The sequence below is a fragment of the Sus scrofa genome, chromosome 2 (genome assembly GCF_054392235.1).
Source record: "Sus scrofa isolate SSC_HxYL_T2T_F1_AM1 chromosome 2, Sscrofa_HxYL_maternal_Yorkshire_Landrace_v2.0, whole genome shotgun sequence".
Classification (NCBI taxonomy): Eukaryota; Metazoa; Chordata; class Mammalia; order Artiodactyla; family Suidae; genus Sus; species Sus scrofa.
In genome coordinates this window covers 110,791,112-110,811,714 of record NC_139384.1, presented here as the reverse complement: position 1 = coordinate 110,811,714, position 20,603 = coordinate 110,791,112, and the positions used below count along the sequence as shown (strand labels likewise).

Here is a 20,603-nt window from a genome sequence, read left to right as displayed (position 1 = left end):
TGAGAGTGTATATATGTTCTTTTATACACTACTATGTATAGATATGCTTCCATCCTGGATCACTGTACAGTAAATATATCTATATATAGATGAAATCAAGTCATAGAAATCTGACATTCTGTGGGTTTGTCAATTATCCTTCCATACAGAACAAACAGAGATGATAGAAAATTCCCCAAATGAATAGGGTTGAAACACAAAGCTATTCCATCAACTCTTTACCATATTCTTTCTTTCTTTTTTATTCCTGGGTCTCTGCCAAACATTTTGCAGCTCATACACATACCATCTTTCATGAATATGTTACTGATAAGGATATGTTTCTAGCCACTGATTAAGATATCTGAGCTGATTTGCAGTGTGTAAGAAAATGCAAAAGTGCTCAGAAACCATCTAGAATGGTTCCTTTTCAATAGGATAAATTAAATGTTTTTCCACACCCCTCCTCCCTTGAAATTTCCTTTCAACTAAAAGAGAATTTCTGTGGCTTGCTGCAGATTGTAAAGAATGTATTGAATTGAAGTGGATAATATATGCTAAAAGGTAAGAGATAGTTGTAAGCTGTGCAAATACGGCAACAAACAAAGGCTAAGTCCTTTTATTAAGGTGCTTGCTCTATAGTCATTTGTTTAATCTGCAATGGAAGTGCATCCCTTGCAAGGAAATGGATATATATTGTTTTTTGCAGAGCTTTTGAAGGTAGTGTTATTATAATTGTCATATCTATTAGACCCTTCACTGGAAACAAGAAAAAACTAAAGCCCAAGAATATATGCATGTAAGAGTACGAGGTATGTGTATAGCTTAAAATAAATGCAGTCTGACAAAAGTGACTCAAGTTTCATATATCAAACATGTGTTACCTCTGCTGGCCTTACTGACTACACATTACTAAGTACAAATCAGTGATAAAATGTCAAGAAAGATGCAACCAGTCTAGGCCTTTGCAAAGACCATTAGTCATTCCACAGAGCTATGATATTATTTGTTCATATAATCTTTCCTATTTAATGGACATAATAACCATCTATTCCTAGACCAAAGCCACCGAGGGAAATGTTTCTCTTTTTCTTTTTGGCCCCACCCACAGCATATGGAAGTTCCTGGAATCTGAGGTGCAGCTGCGACCTGTGGCACAGCTGTGGCAAAGTCAGATCCTTAACCCATTGCACCACAAGAAATCTCACCCTAAGTATATTTCTAACTATAAGGAAGGGTCTACTTGGTTATGTCAAAGTAAAGTATTCAACTCATTCAGATTTTATAATATAAAACACATTCAGATTTTGTAATATAAAAATGGAAACAGTTCAGCTGAAACAATTATTTTCAGGCTCAGACTATTCAAATGTAATGGAAATATTAACCAATATCTGTTACTATGAATATGAGAATCACATTATAAATGAAAATACCTTAGTTTTAATTACATAATTTTAAAAAACTGGTGATTTTGGCTCTAATTAGCATCTGCATTCTAGACTTTGTGATGGCTGTGAAAACGTTATTTATGGAAGGTTTATTCATATATAATTTGGTGATTGTTGCTTTTATCAAATGTTGGAGTCTAATGAAATAAAATGCAAAGAACTTGAGCTTGCTGATAATCATTTATTGTACCTCCTTTTCTGTACACACCTACAGTACAGTTGTACCAGGGGGCAAAGCAGTATGTTTCTTTGTTTCTATTTATTTTATGTAAAGCTGTTTTGCTACATATTTGCAATAGAATCTGGATACTTGCAAGAGAGAATTGAGTATGAATATGGATTTAGGCAATTATTTGATTCCTTTTTCTAACTCTGTAGCCATATATACCCATAATTAATATTCTGACATAATTTTATAAAGTGGACCAAGAGTTGGAGTGTTCTGTAGCACACTAAGCACCAGGAAGTCAGAGACTCAAGCTTGCTAGAGTGCTTTCTCTCCCTCCACCCGCCTCTCTCCTCACAATGGGGAGGAGAAAGGAGTTCAGCTTTTGGATGGCTTACCTAAAATTTTGTCAGCAGAAGTTATTTTAATTCCAGCATATATGAAAGTTTATACTTTCTGTTTTAAGTAGTATTTTGTTTTGATATATGTGTTGTGGGGCACCATAATTTTCCTGTTCTTAGGGTCTCTAGAGGTCTTGATCTAAACTTGAATGGATCATGGAATTTACCATCAGCAAGTACTACTTATACATTTCCTTGTCAGACATACATTAATGTTTATTTATTTATTTATTTATTTTCTTTCATGGCTGCACCTGCAGCATATGGAAGTTCCCAGGCTAGGGGTCAAATCGGAGCTATAGCTGTCGGCCTACACCATAGCCAGAGCAACAAGGGATCCGAGCTGCACTTGCAACCTACCCTGCAGCTTGTGGTAATGCTAAATCTTCAACCCACTGATCGAGGCCAGGGATCAAACCCGCATCCTCATGGATACTAGTTGGGTTCTTAATCCACTGAGCTACAACAGGAACTCCCACATTAACATTTATTGAATCCAATCTATGTGCTGGGATTGGGGAAAGGTAGGGTACCCTAGGAGAAACTTGGGTACCAGGAAGTTTACAGTGAAGCTAGAGTGAAAGAGTACAGAAAAATGAAGACCCCAGAGTGAAGAAAAAAGAGTACAGAAAAATGAAGATTCATTTTAGGGCTGATATCAACAAGTGTAGGTTGATGTAGTGCAGATCTAATGCAGAAGTATTCCAGAGCTGCCGCTGCGATGTGAGAGCAGCCTCCGGAGGGCAACTGTTGAGACTTCTAATAGGAGTCAAGTTCCTACTTGGATTTTGGAAGTTTAAAGATTTTATTAAAATGTATTAAATTTGGCTTAACTTTGAAATAGGACTTCACTGTGTCTAAACTCACTTTATATTGATTTCAATGATAACATTTTCTTTAGAAGTCAAGTTTAGAATGTTATGTTTGTAATGTGCTTTTCATTTTTTTTTCCACTTCAAAATTATTTTCTTAGGGAGAAAAAAAACTTGTTTACCACAACTACCTCTTTTAAATGTAAAAGGGCAAAAAGTGAGGAAGTTAAAAAGATTAGTATGATGTCATTTTAAACAACTTTTCTTCCTTAACTCTCTCCCCAGGAGTCTTGTCCAAGTATATGGGAATAAATGTTGATTTCAGACTGATGCCAAGAAAAATTATGCAGAGATTCTTAAGTTCTGTATCACCAGATATATTCACTGTATACCCTTGGGGGAGCTTTTGTTCCTGATGGGGTCCTGGAAAACTGATATAACTGGGTAATTACTAGCTGCAAGACTGGCTCTCGTAAAATTGCAAAATTGTTTAACTCTCACTCCTTCCTTTACTTCCACACTGTTCTTATCATTTCCCCTCCTCATCTCCTCAAAGATGAGGAGGATGATATTAATGATAAAGGCTTGGGGTTACTCCATCACAGGCCTTTTGCTTTTTAGTAGGACTCTGGGGTTTGATGTGTATTAGGTGTATGGGAAATACTGTGCGGGTGTTTCACATGTATTATTACAACACGAATAACTATGTATGGATGTACAAGAGTGTTGCAGAGAAACATATTGAGTAAGTTGTTAAGATCACATAAATAGCCAAATTTTGAGTCCTAGTGTTTTAGACTCCAGAGCCTATGCTCTTTGCACTATAGCAAAACATTTTAGAACCTAGAATAATCTGTGCTGGAAGTTCAAGCTTTGTATGAGCCCCACAGGAAAAATGCTTTTGGCTGGGAGCATTGCTCTAGTGCCCTTCAAATGTGATGAGGTGGGTCTAATTAATCCTTCTAACTTAAAAGTTCAGTTTTGTATAGTTATACTTTAAGTCTCTCTCTCTTTATTTATTTATTTTTTTTTGTGTGTGTATTTTTGTCTTTTTTAGGGCTGCACTGGTGGCGTATGGACGTTCCCAGGCTAGGAGTTGAATTGGAGCTGCAGCCGCTGGCCTGTCTCACAGCCACAGCAACGCAGGATCTGAGCCCCATCTGCAACCTACACCACAGCTCACAGCAATGCCAGATCCTTAACCCACTGAGAGAAGCCAGGATCGAACGCACAACCTCATGGTTCCTAGTTGGATTTGTTTTCGCTGCCCACAATGGGAACTCCCACCTTAAGTCGTTTAAATGTAGTCTTATTTGAAGAAGATTTTAATCTTTGTTTTCAATTAAATTCAATTTAGTACATATTTATTGAGTGCCTATTCCTTGCAAGGTACTGTGTGGATGGTTGGTACAAAGACAGTCTATTAGGGGGACATTATAAATGACGATAATACAGTTCACTGAATGCTATAGTAGATGCTTATACAAGGGATCATGGAAATGTATGAGGATATAATTAATTGGTAAGATGCCAGGGAATGTTACATTTGATTAGAACCTTGAAGTACAAGAAATAAGATTTTCCAGGACAGAAGGAGGTTGATAATTCATGTCAGGTGATGGGAACAGTACAAACACATGTATGAATATATCTGACATGTTTGGAAGGCGGTAAAGATGGTATACGATAAAGCTGGTCACAGATTATTCCCTTTTCTGCATCCAACTCTTGGCAATGTGCTATTGAAGATCCATTCAGAAGTGAAGTCTAGGAGTTAGTACTGTGGAACAGTGGGTTAAGGATGCAGTGTTGCTGCAGCTGTGGCATAGGCCAAGCTGCAGGTAGGATTCAATCCCTGGCCAGGAAACTTTCACATGCCATGAGTTTGGCCATTAAAAAAAAGGAAGAAGGAAAGAAAAAAGAAAAAAAGGTGGAGTCTGTTTCTCCATCACCAAATTTGGGTTGATCATGTGATTTGCTTTGGACAAAGGACATTAGCAAATGTGAAACCAGCAGAGACTTGAAAAGTGCTTATGCACTGGGGCTTCTGTGCTTGGAACCCTGAGACCGTGTTGTGAATGAGTCTAGGTTATTCTGTTGGAGGATAAGTAGATGCCTGCAGGAGAACAGAGGCTGTAGCTGACAGTCTACTAAACACTAGACTTGTGAGTGAGATTGTCTTGGATCATCTAATTACCTGCTGATCCACCACTAGCCACAGACACATTGGAGAGTCCAGGGAAAATCTCTTGTCAGTCTGGACAGGATGACCCAACTGAGTTGCATAATTAGGAACTAAATCAAATGTTTTTGCCCATAGGTTTGGGGCATTTAATTATGGAGCTAAACTGATTCACAAAAAGTCTGAGTAAAGTGCAGGAAATGTAGGAAGAGGAAGGGACTGAGATGATGTATAATGTTTGCAATATCATGTTAGGAAGTTTTGACCTATTTTGTAGGACCAAGCTTCCCAAACTTTATAACTAATGTACCATTTTTGTCCTTTAAAAATATCTGTGTACTCCCTGAGTTAGATTTTTGTTTAAATTGTTCAGTTTTTGTACAAATTTTTATTTTAAAATCAAACAGTATTAACTTAAAAATCCCAGTTTGATGTGTTCTTCTTTTCTAAGCCTATTAAATATATAAATATTTTAAAAATTGGTCTGGTATAAAAAATCATCTTGTATTCTATGAGTGCTGCATTCTAGGATTCACTCCTGTAGCCATTAGGAATCAGGATCATGTGGAGAATAATTTGAAGTGGAGAGGCTGCTGGTAGGGAGGAGTAAAGAGGCTACTGCAAAGGTCCAGATGGGATATGGCACATGGCTGATAGACTTAAGATGTATTCCCAAGGAAGAAGAGGAAGTACCTGAGACAGGTTTGTTGTATGTGGCGTGGGAATGGGGAATATGAGTATCCATTCAGTGGATACTTTACAGTAGAGAAAAGGAAGAGAAGAGAAATAAAGGTAATAGATCTGATGTTGCACTTACTGAGTTTGAGTTAATGGGTCATTTGAAAAGAGAAGTCCACAAGACATTTGAATCTTTGAATCTGGAATTAAAATGTTATTTTTGCAATCATCAACACATAGATGATAATATCAAAAGGAAGTGCTTAGTACAAAGATCTTCAGCTTATTTTTGTTTGTTGTTTTTTTTTTTTCATCCCCAAACTCTTAAGGTATTATGATTTACTCTAGATATAAATAGTGAATAGTTCATATAGACAATGATTCTGAAATGGGCATGGAAAGTACCTGTATAGTTTGAAAAAAATGTCCCCCAGGTGATTTGGATGTACTACCTTTCACTCCCTGATTTAAAGAGAAATGACAGGGCTAAGGAAGAGGAATTAGTAAAAAGGGACAGAGTGGGCTGATAAGTGGGCTCCTCTAAGAGAAGTTCAGATGAAGGGACAGGCCATGGTACTAAATTCTGCAGAGAAAGTATTATCAAGCAAAACTGGCTCATCACAATATTGTACTTAGCATGTAATAGGAGCACAGTAAATGAGTGAATGATTTATGTAGAAGTGTTTTGTGTTTCAAATACTTCACAAGCCGTAAATATTCAAGTCAGACACTACTGGTAATTGTACTGCTTTGAGCTCCATAATCAATGTGGGTTTTAAAGATTTTGTTTTTCTGTCCATGGTCAGTGACTTAAAAATGTGCCCACTAGGGCACCATAGTCCTGATCTCAGTGCAAAGAGATGTGTTTGAGGTTGTTTTCATGAAGTAGTGTCATTCAGCATCCTTGTTATTGCTGCCCCACACATGGGCCTCCTAACCTCTACCACCTATGGCTCCCAGGAGCAAATTATTTGTCTTACGATTATGTTGTAAATGAAGTTGATGAAGTAAATCTGCTTGACTGGCAGTATGGGAATGCCATCAGCCTATCTGGGTCTCGGGTAATTTTTACATTCTTAATAACAGCTTCTTTTGTTATTGTTATTATTTTTTAAAATGACATAAATTTCTGCTGGATCAGGACAGCAGTTTCCTCAGACCATGATTTGGTGCCTGTGCATCCTACTTAGAGCACGCCCAGGAGCACACACTGGTTTGACATCTGGCATCCATGACTCCTAGGAGATTGGCTTCCCCCTGGATGTGCCCTGAAAGCATCCCTGCTGTGCCCCTTCTGTCCAAGTGTAAACACATCACAGGAAATGAACAAGTAAAGACCCAGCTTCTCCAGAAGGAAATGAGAACCCCTCACCCAGCTGGAAACTTGGGTTTTGGTGTCCAGCTTCAGAAAATTTGATGAGCTGTTTGGGTTGAGGCTGTTGTCTCTGGTACCTTAGTCCCTTTCTTCTAAACTTCCCACATCCTGTCCATAGATTCAGCTGTAAGTCATCCAGCTGAGGAAAATTGCTTCTGGACCTTTAAAATGTGAAATAAGGGTTATCTTTTACTGTGGATTCATTAGTGAAGCTGGATTTAGTTATTTACAGTTGTTAATTTGATACTCTATTTACTGAGGTATGGGACTTATTTTAAAATAATTGAAGCAGTCCAAAGCTAAACCTGTAAATAATTATTCATTTCTATTTAATATGAAGATAAAAATATAAAAATGACGGAAGAAAATAGGTGTATAACAAAGAAGTTAGGTCACCAAAATGAAAGTAAGAGGAAAGGCTTTTCATTTTTCCCTTGCTACTTACTTACTGTCTTCCCAGTTCCATTTTCATTCCAGTCTGATGAATGCATTTTAAATAAAATTCATGCACTCTCTTTGCTCTCTGTTTTCCTATTATTGCAAATATCAGCTCAGCCCCTCTCTCGGATTCACTTTAAGGAAATACAGACTTGAAACCTCTCCCCATGGTTTTGTTTGAACTAGCTGCCATTCTGCAGCACACACTGGATCCAGTTGCAGGAGTGGAGGACCTGAGAGGTGAGTGAGGGAGCGAGTAAGAGGCAGCACTTAGCTTAGTCAGGTGTACATGCGTGAGAGGATGTAGGTGAACCAGAAAATGGGAAAAATAAGGGTCGTCACTGATTTTAATGTGAGGAAGTCTGAAAGGTTTCTCTGCATGCCAGGATTTTTGAATATTTGGCAAACAGCTGGCTGGGCTCTGGGAGAGTGCCTCTTGATTCGCCCCGTCAGATGTTTAAAGATAAAATGAGGCAGCCGGCACGCCAGCACATAGCTCATAGCCTTGCAGTCAGTTTTGAATTTAGATTTGAATTGTGATATCAATGTCATGGTGGCACATGCTTTGAGAAAGTACTTACAGAGAATAATTGAAAGATTCAGTGTGAAGCTTCTGAAAGTCATAATTTAAAGTTCCAGAAGCCTCCTTATTACTCTCACCATTAAAATTTAAAGTGACCGAAGCCCAATTATGTCTGGTTATTTTCTTAAATAAAATCATATTTCTACCCCAAGTGAAAGATTCATTGCTGCCCACTAATCTCTGTCAGGAAAACCAATCTCAGCGGCGTCAAGTGTCAGCAGCTAAGATGGCTCGCTTTATCCTGCTTTATCCTGGGGACAATGAAGCCACTCGGGAAAGCGGAGCTGCAAGTCCTCCAAGGAGCTGGACTTGCAGGAGGCTGATTTGCATGATAATCGCCATTGTGGGTCCTCTCTGGTGCCAGCCTCTACACTTAACCAAATGCAGTATAACTTTAATAGCAGCTGAGAAGCCCAAGTAAGGGCTGCAGCACTTATTTCACAAAACCTGAATGACGTCAAAAACTGCTAGTTAAGAGGGGGCAGCTGGTTGTAAAACTAAACCGCACCGAGGCATAGAGACTTGGAACATAACTTTAAAACCTGATAAAAGATATAACTTTGGAGACTGTTGAAAGATATAGAGCACTTCCCTCTTTTTAAACTCAGAAATCTGTTTAACAGAAGCCTGTTTGCCAGAAGAATCTATTTACCAGAAGGACTTTTGTGGCCACTGAAACCATGGTCTGAAGATAGATCAGTGGAAATACAGAAACTTCTCCAGAACAGAAATTTTAGTCTCTATCAGTTAAAAGTATGGAGCCAGATTATGAATCTTTCTACCAGTTTCTTTGGTCTCTTTGATTTTACTTTATACCGCACTGTGACTTGGGGAATATGGTGTAATGGTAGCCAGGATTGCAATGAAAAATTGCACAGGGCCCATCAAGCTTAAACCATTGATATTTATCAAAACCTTTATTCCTTAGCGTTCCCAGGGACAAAGGAGCATGTGAATCACTAATATTATGATGCATGATGTTGAATGATATAGAGAGTATATATACATCAATACTAATCTAAACAATGTCTTATAAATAATAAATCACATAATTTCTCAAAAGTTTCACAGTATAAAACATTTACAAGTAGATCTGAGTTTTGTCATGACTTTAGTACAGTCAGTTCTGTGGCAGTTTGCAGGTTTAATTTCATTGTCTGGCTTTAGCCCTAGAACCTATCCACCTTTTTACAGAACTGATCCCATGATATGAACTCAAGTTTTCTTCCATCATCTCTACCTCAGATCACTGTGGCTTTTCCCTTTTTCTCTCTTATTTATGTCTTAGTAAGAGGTGTCCAACTTCACTTATGTCCATGATTCCATCACTTTGCACAAATTCTTGCTTAATTATTATTATTATTATTACTATTATTATTTGTCTTTTTGCCTTTGCTAGGCCTACTCCCGAGGCACATGGAGGTTCCCAGGCTAGGGGTCGAATCGGAGCTGTAGCCACCGGCCTACACCAGAGCCACAGCAACGCAGGATCCGAGCCACGTCTGCGACCTACACCACAGCTCACGGCAATGCCAGATCCCAAACCCACTGAGCAAGGGCAGGGATTGAACCCGCAACCTCATGGTTCCTAGTCAGATTCATTGACCACTGAGCCACAATGGGAATTCCAGATTCTTGCTTAATTAATTTTGACTCTTTTCACATTTGACATTGTGTTGGCCTTGTCCTTAGTAAAGCAAAAACCCTTTCCTAAATTCCCTACTCTGTTTCCTTTCTTTCACTTCTTCCTGCCCTGCCTTGTGGAGGTGGCCTAATTCTGTAGTTTAGACAGCAAGGCCTTCACACTAAGCTACTACCTTCACCCTGGTCTCAGTCAGTAATAAAGGTTGTATGCTAGCCTCTCATCTGTTTTGTTTTTGTATTACTTCTTTACTTGTTTGGAATGCAGGAGAGAAAGGGTGTCTCAATTTTGGGGAATTCCTTAGAAATCTAAATAAATGCAGTAAGGTATACAAGTAAAAAGTTGAAGTCCTCCTTTCCTGATTTCATTTTGCAGAGACTTGGTTCACCCCTCCCCTCTCTTTCTTTCTCCACTTTGTGAGGATAGAGCAAAAAGGTGGCTATCTGTAAGCCAGGAAACAGATCCTCACCCAGAACCAAATCTGCTAGTACCTTGTACTTTCCAGCCTCCAAAACTGTGCAATGAATGTCTGTGTTTCAAGTCACACAGTTTATGGTATTTTGTTATAGCAGCCCTAGCTGACTTATTCTTCCTGATTTTTCTATGCATGTACAAATGTATGTATATATAAGAGAAATATTTTTACCTGAATATCACATAACAGAAATATACATAGCTTTATTTTTATACTTACATTTCTCTAAAACAGATCTCTTTTTGTTTCATATATCTCCCTATTCCCCATATAAACATTAATAAATGTACACATGCAGTTGTATTTTTCCCTCAAATGGTAACACAGTCTATGTTTTGTTCTGCATCTTCCTTTTTTTCACTGAACACCTTTTCATGTCAGTGGAGACTTGTCTTCTTATTTTTAGTGGCTTCTCAGTGTTCTATGGTTCGGACGGTCCTTAGTAAACCATTCTTCTACTGGCCATTTCGATCATTTCAGATTTTTGTGATTACAAATAATGCTGCAGACAATGTTGTAGTGTATTATTTATTTATTTATTTGTCTTCACCCGCGGCATGTGGGAGTTCTCCGGGCCAGGGATCAAACCTGCACTGCAGCTTCTACCTGTGCTGCAGCTGCAGCAATCCCAGATCCATAACCTGTTGCTCCACAAGGGAACTTAAGTGTTTTTATTTTTATAAACTTGTGCTATTTTTTTTTCTGTAGGAAAGATTCCTAAAGTTGACTTCTGGGTATCTCATAAGATTTAATTGATTATTGACAATCATAGGTTGGGACTCACAGAGACTCATAAGTTGGGAAGGATACTGAGAGCTCAGAGTTTACCCCACACTCCCTGGAAGGATGTTTTCTTCTCACTCTGACTTTGAAAAGTTCAGAGAGTGAGACTCCATGTTCCGTTTCAGGAATGCCTTACAATGACTTGGAACTAAATTAGACTGTAAAAGAAATAGCATATAGTTATGATGCTCAGGCCGAGTGAGTTGGAAGTGAAAGTGAAAGACTGAATCCTAAGGTAATGAATACTTTGGTGAGCCTCATTTGCAAGCCAGTCAAGCAACACAAGACACAGGATTATCAGAGTTATGGCAGTTTCAGATATTTAGATCAATTAACATTCATATAATTTATATCTTGCAGAGCTGCAATGGAAGATTGGTTCACTCTGGGTGTCCCAGACTGCAAACCTTTCCCTTAAGGTGGCCCTCAGCTAACCAGTCCCCTTAAAGCCTTGATTCTGTTACGCGGAAGCAGGTGACCTATTGAGTGTCTAGCCAGGCTATATGTGATCCTAAATCTGGTTCCACCACCTAACCCACAATTCATCAGGCCTGAACAAATAGTTGGGGGACTGCCTTCACCTGGATTGTTTTGCTTGTGTCCCAAGGCTATTTCCGTCGCAGAGAGTCACGTGGCAGCTTATTTACCAGCTGGTCTGAGGAAAACAAAAACCAAAAAAACCCCATGATATAACATGAAAGATCTATGGGATCCTGACTATTTCAGGTAGCCCTTTCCAAAGCAGGTAGGATTTGTATAAAATCTTTGTAACATCGTTGTGGCCTCTGTGGCAAAACCCTGTGTATTATGGACTTGGCTCTCAGAGAAGACTGTCACAGCTTGTACATTTTTTCCCTCTCAGAGTGCACATGGAAGCACACCGTCGTTAGAAACAAGTGTAGCATGTGTAGTAAAGATGACCATGTTAAACAGCTAGGAATTTTCACCTAATTGCCCATTTATATAACACTGCAAAAAAGGACCAGGCAGCCTAGCTATGTCCGATCATTTCTTTGCTCACCAAAGAGATTTGAAATGCACTTTTAATTATTATTGCCGATTTGCTATGGCTATATTCCTTAATATGAATATCTGATTAGCATTAATTTTCTTTAATTGATGAATAGAGCACTTAAACTCGTAGGGTTGCATTTTTTGTTCATATTGGTATATGTACTACATTGTGGTATGGCATATCTTACGTATTATGACTTTTCCCTGGAGTACAAATTACAGGCTCTTTTTATCTGTTTTTGTTTGAGGTCATTTTTCTTCCTTCCTTCACCTTTGTGTGGCTTCTTAGATTTGTTAATGGAGATAGAGCAGGGCTAAGTGACTATTAAACTGTTTTCTATATACAGTAAAACCCATTAACATGGACCTCACTAAATTTGGAATTTATGATAATGAGGGCAGGGCCTGGGTTAAAGTTTACTTTTGCATTGTCTCTGAATTAAAGCTTTGATGAGCTAATAAATAGTATACATATAATCACAGGAGAATGGCACTCTTACTTTTAAAAGCAGCCTTTTCTGGCACTCTAGAGAAGGGCCTTGCAGGAGAGGTAATAAGGTAGTGTGGAGATGGCAGAATGCAAAGACTGTACCACTAACCAGCTATGTGACCTTGGACAAATTACTTAGCTTCTCTGAGTATCTTTTTTCTCATCTATAAAATGGAGATAGTTATCTAATTTATGGAGTTGCTGTGAGGGTTAGGTTTAATGTATAAAAGTGCCTGGTGAACAGTACATACTTCATAAATGGCAGGTAATTATTGCCAATCTAAAGTAATTGGTGAACTAATTTCACATATGTCTATGTCTCTTTTGTTTTTTCTTTGCTTTTTAGGGCCGTATTCATGGCATGTGGAGGTTCCCAGGCTAGGGGCCGAATTGGAGCTATAGCTGCCAGCCTACACCACAGCCACAGTAATGCAGGATCCAAGCCGCGTCTGCGACCTACACCGCAGCTCACATCTGCGACCTACACCACAGCTCACGGCAACACCGGATCCTTAACTCAGTGAGGGAGGCCGGGGATCAAATACGCAACCTCATGGTTCCTGGTCGGATTCGTTTCCACTGTGCCAGGACGGCAACTCCTCATACTTCCCATTTTTAAGGAAGGCAAGGTTCCTTGGCACTTTAGAGTTGTGTTAACCTAATCTGAGATATTGCTTTATTATTATAATTGATTAAAGGCAAGCCCAGCAGTTTAGTGTGGTGGTAAAGAACATGAGCTTTGGAGTCAGACAAACTCAGACTTGAAAGTAGTTCTACCACTAATTATCTATGTGGCCTTAGGCAAGCTACTTATTATCTCTCAGGTTTTGTTTTCTAATTTGTAAAAGTGGAATAACAATATCTGCTCCAGGACTTTTGTGAGGACTCAGTGTGATATGGGTAAAGTGTTCAGCCTAGTGATTTTCATGTAGTAAACTCTCAAATATCAACTGTTGCTGTTGTCATGATTTTTTTCACAGTACTAAATAGTTTAGACCTTTATTTCATTGACTTGTTTTTTTCAACTCATCTGCTTAATGAATTTAGATATAATCTCCATTCTAGATGAAAATTTTAAGTATGTAAGTAAAAATTGTAGGGAAACAAAATGGCTAAATACATAAGGTGAAAGAGGAAAAATAATGTTTTAAAAATGGAAGCATGAGATCTCAAGTTAGGCTTAAATTACTGATAGTCACTTTCGTGCATAATATTTATGTTCTTTGTAAAAGGTCTCTATATTACCCAGAAAAAAACAGAAATTTATATATACGTAGTAGAAAGCGTGGACTGGTGACCCAGCTCATGTCATTCATTGGTGAGAGAAGCAGTAAGTCCTCGTTCAACCTTATTTCTATCTTCTTGCTTTCCTCTTATGTTTCATAGGTTGTATGAATGAGAAATGTAAGCACTATAATGTCCTGCATGGAGACTATAATCTATCCTCCCCTTAATGACAGGCTTACACACTTTGTCAGAATCCATCACCTCAACACATCAGACTGAATTACATTGATGATTGGCAAATGGTACTGCTTGTGGTGAAATGCAAGGAGCCAGGTGTGTGTGTGTGTGTGTGTATTAAGTGCTGTTCAATAGGAGAAATGTATTTTACTGAAAACTTTCATCTGTTGGTGTTTTTGCAGAAGCAGGAAGTGTCCATCTTTCTTGGGGAAAATATAAGAATTAATTTTTTGAGATTTTGAAATATTACAATGCAAATTCACAACCATAAATGAGTTATAAAAATTGTGTTTTTTTCCTTATGTGTACGTGTGTGCACATGTGTGCTCATCATATGCATGAACGGTGGAACCTTGTAATAAAAACTAGAGGAGACAGACCAATCATACTGTTGGGGCTATACACCTTTGTCCTTCTAAGCCTGCCCAATTTAGGCAGGTACTTTTTAAAAGTAAAGTCAGTTCATTAAGTTGGCAACCAGTGATTTAACATATGAAATATTTCATAATAAATTTGCAAGTCAGAAAGAAAAATCTTTTGTCAGATTATGTTTTCTAATTTTGGGTTAGAAAATATGATCACTGTAATACACTTCATGTTGATTAGTTGTATTATTTCAGATCTTTATTGGAACTAACTAATGGTTCGTTGTTAAGGTATGGCATTATTTGTCTAGATTTGGCATAACAACAGGAACAGCAGTAATAACTAATTTTTGTTGAATGCTTACTATATGCAGACACTGCTAGAAGCTGGGGACATAATGGGAAGCAAAAAAAAAAAAAAAAGGACATAACTTCATATTGTTAATAACAACCTATGAAGTAGGTATAGCTAACGGAACAAATTCATAGAGTTTAAACAATTTGTCCAAGGGTGGCTAGCTAGTAAGTTACATTGTATTTGTTAGAGCAGCCTAACCTATATCCTGGTTTAGAGATTCTAACATATAGTGGCTTAAATAAGCTAGGAGCTCCCTGATACAGTGGAGGTACCATATCAGCCCTATCAGCTTTGTACTGTTTACACTTACTTAGACTGTCAGGTAAGGGAGAAGTAAACTTCTCCCTTACTACTCTGATATCCCTGAACGTTGGTCCATATGTCTGAAGATTCATAAGCATTCTCTTTAAAGGCACTCCCTAAATGTTGTACCCCTAACTTCTACTTGCATCCTACTAGCCATACCTAGCTGCTAAGAAGGCCTGAACATATAATCTTTATGGTTGTGTACCTGTCAAAATTCAGGGGTTCTAATATTAAAGGAAAAAGGGGAGAATAGATACTAGGGAACAGGTTGGCAGTCTCTGTATCGTATGCTAATTAAGAGCATTGTTTCAAACTTGGACAAGTGACAAATGATCTCATGACTTTGGAATATGCCTGTATCCGTTTTCCATTTCTTTCTAAGTAGTATATCAAAGTTATTTATATATGCAGGTATGTAGTGTGTGTGATGTATTTAAGTATTCAAAGTATGTGGGGTATCATGAATATTACATAATTCTACAGTAGACTTTGGTCATCCTTAAGGACTAATTCAAAATCTCACAATAGAAAAAGTCCATTGGCTTTCATCTTTGGCAAAAGGCTTGTAAAACCCCCGGGGATTTGTCTTGCTTGCATCCTCACTCTAAAAAGATCTCAGACTCAGAGATTCTTCTTGTAAGAGGTGTTTTCATGGAGAAATGGCTTTATAGAAATAAGTTACTCTAAGGTTTTGAGTGAGGCAAGTACTTAAATCCTAAACAACTCTGGCCCAGAATTTCAAAAAATTCCTAGAATTCTTGGCTTAGACATTTTCTATAGAAATATGAATGAACAAGCATTTATTCAGAATACACATAGGTAGTAATTATACTGAGATGGACCCACAGATTTTTATCCAGATATCTCCTGGGGCTACAGGTAGTGTGAGGAGATAAGCATAGGCTAGACCTCAAGTACATACACATATATTCTTATTTGTTATCTGAGTATTGCCCTACTCCCTGCCCTCGCCTCTCCCCCAAACCTAATGCATTTCTGATGTGCTCAGTGATCCATGTGGATATGCTTGGAAATATTATGTCTTGCACACAGTTATGCCTCCTTGGTCCCTTTTTCCTGGGTTTGGCTCTTTAAATTCTACTCCACCAGTGGCTAGATGAGGCAGGAAAAAAAAAAGGGGGAAGGTTTAAGTTAGAACTGGTCTAATTAGTCTTGCCCTAGGCCTTAACTGGGTTGGGGGAGGTGGTGGTTCGGGAGGATGTCTGAAGTGGGAGGCGGTTCCAGACCTCTTTTACCCTAGTGGCTACATGAAGTAGAGAGAAACAATCTAAAGAGAATGAGAACCCCAAGAGACAAACTCCAAAGAAACCACAGAATCCTATAGGTCAAAACTTTAACATTTCTTTCAATACACCAAAAGTTCCAGCTCCTTTTAAGAGATTTAGTTGACTCCAGTAGCCTAATTCAGTTACCTTGTCTTTTTTCTCCCATGCCTGTGGTGTGGGGGGTGGAGTAAAAGTGAGAAGAAGATGGAAGTGGAGCTTTGCCCTCCCATTAGAGGTTGTATTAGGATCTGAAAGTCTGGCTACGCTAGAGTTAGCCAGCAGTCTGGTCCTCAGAGACTGAGGGGGTGTGATGATCTTGGTAGTGGTTCAGGGAAGGTGTTGGTTCTGAGGAAATTCAATTTAGCAGGAGGTTTGGGCAACTAGAATGTAGATAGCAGATGAGCTTCAGAATCACAAATGGCAGTGGGCAATCTATGCATAGCTGGATCCCAGCCAGCGACTGGGGTCCTGGAATAGCGTCTGGGGGAGAGTTGTGTCAGGGTCCTTGTCAAGTAGATTTGGGTTCAGGGCAAGGCACAAAGCATTGCTCGAAACGGGAAAGACAGCGCAGAGGCAGTTCTGAAGATCTGGCCCTTTTGTCTGGGGTTGGTAGGGAAAGAAAGGGAAAAATGATTATGAAGCAGTTTAGAGTAAACTCAGTGCAATTCAATGCATTTGTGGCCAAAGAAGGACTTTCAATCCCACTATCTGGTGAGCTGAAATTGCTTCTCTTTTGCCTGCCTGATAATGGGCTGAATGTCACAGCTCTGTTGAGCCTCTTAAGTGGAGATTTCAGGGGCCTTAGCTCAGAGGGATCTTGGGATGAATGGCTGAAGTCAAGACTCAGTGGAAGTAATATTACTTGGAAGAAGTTGAGACTACCTAGGAGGAGACCTAGGCCTAGCTTGGAGGCTATCATGGTCCAGGCTGCAGAGAATAGAGCCTGACAAGGTGGGGAAATTTTAGTAGCAATTCAGAAGAAAAGGGGTCCACAAAAGACACTTCAAATTAAAAAATAACAGGCTTCAGTGACAGGTTTGATATAATGGCTAGAGAAGAGAAAACCGTAAAATGATTCTAGGTGGGTTTTTAAATGCTCATGTAATATGACATTTTTGCTCATGAGCCAAAGGGTGTTTAAACATATATGTGATCCCTTTTGACCAATTGGAAAAAAAACTCAAATAAATAAATTAGTTAATAAATTGTATTCAGGCTGAGCTTACTTGTGTGTTGGTTAGCTTTACATCCCATTGCAGTGGGATATCTCAAAAACAGGCCCCCTTGATATGAATGAATAAAAATGTGAATGAGTAAAAATGTTTCTTATAAAGATGCCTGTCTTTCCTGGTCTAAGATAGTGTTACTAATATACATGGCATAGGTATGACTGAAGAACCTAAGATGGGACCGACCTAGCTTCTTTCATGCTGCTTCATGGGGCCTTTGCCATGGAGCTCATGTTTGAAGTGTTTGTGCCTTCTTCATTTACCTACCTGGTTAGTTCAGAGCCTTTGCTGGAGAAAGTGTGCTCCTGTTTGGCCAGGGTGCTTCACAGCAGGCTTCTTTTTCCGAAGCTGTTGTTTCCCAGCCAAACGCTTTGATGCTACCTGAGGGGACAAAGCAGAAACGTTACTGTTCGTGAAGGGGTAGGACTCAGAGCCTTAGGATGGGTTTTATTCCTGTTTATCAAAGCAAGGGAAAACACACAGAATCTTTACCTGGGTAGGGAAACATTGTTTTCAAAATGCACAGATATGTGGTATGTCTGATTTTAATAGGCTTGGATCTGCGCCTGGGAGTGGCATGGATTTCAAAGTCATTATTTAAGGTAAGGAAAGAAAACTTTAAAACAGCATTATCACCATGAACGATCCTGGTTGTGTTTTTGAAATGTTGAACTGAATAATTTTAGTGATAAGCAAAAGATCACCCATTGCACTTCTGAAAAGTTGTTCTTAGAAAGGCTTAGATTAATCATTTGTTTCCATTTTGTTCACAGATGTACAGTCTGTAGGATGGGGGTAGACTGAATACCTGCTTCACGGAATACTTGCTTCAAATCACCTTTCACATCTTCTTGTTGGAAAGACAATCATTGGAGAATCGTCTTGTTACTGTCAGCAAAACTGAAAAGAAATCAAGACATTAAGAATGCCACAGTGGCCAGCAGTTAATGATGCCAGTGTTATGCAAGCTTCGGCAAAGGAATTTTTTTCAAGACAGCGTGCCTCACTAGCCAGAAATCAGGAAAGGTCGAACCTATCCTTTTTATCTCAGCTGTTTCTTCAGTCAGTGCAGCCCCTCCTAATTAAAGTGAATTGAAACATGCATTGCCTTTTCAGCTTAATTGAGTACTTACTATGTGTGAATCACTGCACAGAATAGGGGAGGGAAAATGAGGGAGACAAATAAGATATTGTCCCTGCCTTCATTGGATTTACAGTTAGTTTAAGGGCTTTTTTTGTCTTCTGCTCTTAATTAAGTGTATCCCTAAGACAGGAAATGAATGGAAAAGTGTATTCTGTAAGTATTTGAAATCTCCTTAATATAAGACGAAATAAAAACTAATGTGAGCAACTCAGGACATCTTAATTCCATTTTTTTTGGACTTCTGAGAGGACCCATTTTACTGATTCTATATACATTCGGTAGACTTTAGAGATATTAACACATTGTGGATGAAGTGAATTTGAATAAATTTTTTTCTTCCCTTTAGGTGTAGATTTTATATTGGAGAAATACGTTGTGTTTGTACATTTCTTGGGAAGCAGGGAGGTGAATTACATCTGTTGTCTCTATAGGCTTCTGCCTTCCATGCCCTAGCAGCCTGCCATTCTGAGTGAGTTATTTGCATGGAGAAGGGAAGGGTTTGGGCCAAGTGTAGGGGTGTTACTCATGAACTCAAGAAAGGGCAGGGAAGGAGCAAAACAGACTTGAATAAAGGCTCTCCATGAAAATTTGGCTCTTTAAGTATTCATTTTCTTGTCCTCTGTATTCCATAAGTTGGATGACTATAAAGTTTTTTCAAAAATTATTTCTGATCTGGAAATAAGTAATAATTTTTCCAGTGTTAAGATGCTAATCTGACTTGACACTAGACATTTTATGTAGTATTTATGACATATTTTAATATGTATGAGCCAACAATAGACATGTCTTTGTCTTGAGTAGTGTCCATCTGAATTGAAAATGTGCCAGCTCTTTTTTTAAACATCAACAGACTTCCTAATTAAGCTGCCAATACACACTGCCAATAGCACTCTGTGCCATTTGAGAAATGAATTGTGTAAGTGCTATTTCCCTCTTATTGACTAAACAATGTTATCCATGTAAAATGAACTTAAAGTGTTCTTTGAATGAAGAATTTTATTGCTCCCTAAAGAATATGATGAGAATCTCAAATCATTCATTTTCATTCCTAAAAACTTTTATTTTGATCCTCAGTAAGGAATAACTCCAATTTAACCAATGACCTTAATTATATGACTCATCCTTAATAAGATGAATTGTCCCACCCCCAAACTCCTGATGGTGATATCAGATGTTTGTTACGTCACTTCCACTTTGCTTGAAGTAGTTTCTAGGAAGTCTGAGTTATGAACCTATATTGTACTAAGCTGTAGATATTTATTTACTACTCTGAGGGAATTTTTGGAGGGACCTATCTGTATTCCTTGTACCTAGGACAGTGCCTGGTGCATAGCAGATATGTGTTCAGCAAACACTTGGTGATCAAGGCCTATAAAGTAGCTTTTTTTGTTTGTGATATGTAAGGCTCTGTAAAGGACAGAGGGGTCTTGCTCTCAGAGTAGCACCTCTGCTGGTTTTTAGTCTACAGTCAGTCTGCTTAGAATGTGTCCAAATCAGACTTCATGTATGGTCTAGTCCACTGGGTCTCTTGATTTTTATTTTTTTATTTTTATTTTTTTAATTAAAGTATAGTTGATTTACAATGTTTCTTCAGTCTCTGTCGTATAGCAAAGTGACCCCATCACACACAGTTCCTGCTCTGTATGGTAGGATCCCATTGCCCATCCATTCCAAATGTAACAATTTACATCTACCAACTCCAAACTTCCTATCCATCCCACTCCCTTCCCCCTCTCCTTGGCAACCAGAATGTCTGTGATCTGTTTCTGTTTTGTAGATAGGACCATATTTTAGATTCCTCATAAGTGATATCATATGGTCTTTCTCTTTATGACTTACTTCACTTAGTATGAGACTATATAGTTCCATCCATGTTCCTGCAAATGGCATTATTTTGTCCTTTTTATGGCTGAGTAGTATTCCATTGTATATGTACCACATCTTCTTAACTAATCCATTCATCTGTTGATAGACATTTAGGT

General features: G+C 38.5%; 1 protein-coding gene across 44 annotated transcripts in view; it reads left to right on the top strand.

The window, feature by feature from the left end:
- LOC102157568 (uncharacterized) overlaps positions 1-20,603 on the top strand; it is a 1,229,235-nt gene that overhangs the window by 132,583 nt on the left and 1,076,049 nt on the right. For 35 of the 44 annotated variants that reach the window (XR_014838330.1, XR_014838347.1, XR_014838338.1 and 32 more), the window contains one exon: positions 18,251-18,832. The exons of 2 other annotated variants lie outside the window; for them this stretch is intronic. The gene's annotated coding sequence lies outside the window, so the exon portion shown is untranslated. Of the gene's footprint in view, positions 1-18,029; positions 18,080-18,250; positions 18,833-20,603 lie in introns of those variants that run through there. 7 more of the 44 variants (XR_014838346.1, XR_014838319.1, XR_014838314.1 and 4 more) reach the window with 2 other exon arrangements.